Below are 1,935 nucleotides of genomic sequence, written 5' to 3' on the forward strand. Positions count from 1 at the left end.
TACAGCACAATCGAGTTGGAACTGCTGGCTACAGTGTGGGCCATGCAGAAGTGCAAATACTTCCTGCTTGGCCTCCAGGACTTCACACACATCACAGACCATTGACCCCTTCTTCCGATCCTCAATACGTACACTCTAGACTTTATTGAGAAACCAAGGCTCCAACACCTCCGGGAGAAGGTTGCAGGATTCGTGTCCACCAGCAGATGGCGTAAGGGCTCAGAGTTATGCATTCCGGATGCCCTCTCAAGAGCTCCCGTAGATAAACCTCTGGCAGATGACGTCGCCCTGGGCGATGAAACAAGCATCTGCATCCGCGACGTGGTGACTCGCAATGTTGCCACGCTCCATGCCCTTTCCTGCCCTCCAACACACGACACCACGGCAACTCCTCCTCACTCAACGGACCCAGTACTCGACAAACTCCGTCAGGCAGCATCTTCGGACCCCACGTACGTGCAACTCGCCTCTCTCGTCGGGAAGGACCTCCCACGATCACGCATGGAACTCGACGAAGCTCTACTTCCCTTCTGGAAGTTCAGAGACAGCCTCTGCGTCGACGGACCTTTAATCCTCCGAGAGGCACGAATACTTGTCCCCCAAGCTCTTTGTAGAAGTGTGTTGGCTCGGCTTCACGACAACCATCGTGGAATTGAAGCCACCAAACGCCGAGCCAGGCAGACGGTCTGGTGGCCAGGCATTGATTCTGATATCGCCAACACCGTACACCCCCCTCCAGACCTTTCGAGTCGGTCTCCGCAGACTTTTTCACCACCGCAGGGAAGCAATACCTGGTGTACGCGGATCGACTCTCTGGATGGACAACGGTGGGCCACTGAGGCACAGACTCTTCGACATCCCAAACCATCCGGCTCTTCTGCCACTTCTTCAGCACCTTCGGCGTCCCGATACGACTCTGGACGGATGGAGGATCCCAGTTTACGGCATATGATTTCGCTGAATTCCTGCGACGATGGGGCATCCGCCACGACGTCTCCACCCCCTACCACCCACAGTCCAACGGGCATGCAGAATCAGTGGTCAAGGCCGTGAAACGCCTCATCATCAAGGTCGCGCCCAATGTAGAAATTCGCCACAGCTAAGCGTTACTCCGTGGTCTACTGGAGTTTCGGAACACGCCCTTCCCCGACGGAAGAAGCCCCGCCCATGTCCTCTTCGGACGCCCTCTTCGGTCCTGCGTCCCAGCCCACTCCAGGTCCTTTGCGCCTGAGTGGCAGGCTGTCACAGCTGAATGCGAGCAGAAGGCAGCCGCCAGAATGGAGGCGACCGTCAAGCGGTACGACTCACACGCGAAGCCGCTCCCACAACTCTCCGTTGGAGCCACGGTCAGGATCCAGGATCCTACGTCACGACGATGGAGTAAGGTCGGCCACATAATGGGACAAGGGCGTACCAGGGACTACCTTATCAAGACGGCGTCCGAAAGTGTCCTGTGGCGCAACCGGAAATTCCTCCGCCCCATCCCTGAGCCGGGTGTCGCCCGTGATGGCATGATGGAGCCTCCAACGGGCAATACCGGCAATACTCCTCGCCCCACGAATCAAACTGGCCAGCCCAATGGACCAAGACGCTCAGCGAGACTGGCCGCACGCAACAAATCGACGACACAATGAATACATCGATTGGGGGGGAGAGATGTGGCACATGTGTCCAGGTCTGGGTATTTGGATTCCCCGCGCGTATGGCGCGATCACGATAGACACCCATAGGCATACGACACACGTACATTTGTAGACACATGTCAGGATATGCAGTGGCGGTTCTTCCTATGGTCGGTCACCCAGGGCGGCACTTAGGAGGGGGCAGCATTGCCCCCTTCCAAATGCGGATCACACCAAGAGCGCCTGAGTCTAGCTATACCGAATGGCTAGAAGTCCCATAAAATGTGGGAGGGAGAGAGAGACGGTCGTTGAC

Source organism: Oratosquilla oratoria, chromosome 40, assembly GCF_046742065.1.
Source record: "Oratosquilla oratoria isolate Oo_2021 chromosome 40, ASM4674206v1, whole genome shotgun sequence".
Taxonomy (NCBI): domain Eukaryota; kingdom Metazoa; phylum Arthropoda; class Malacostraca; order Stomatopoda; family Squillidae; genus Oratosquilla; species Oratosquilla oratoria.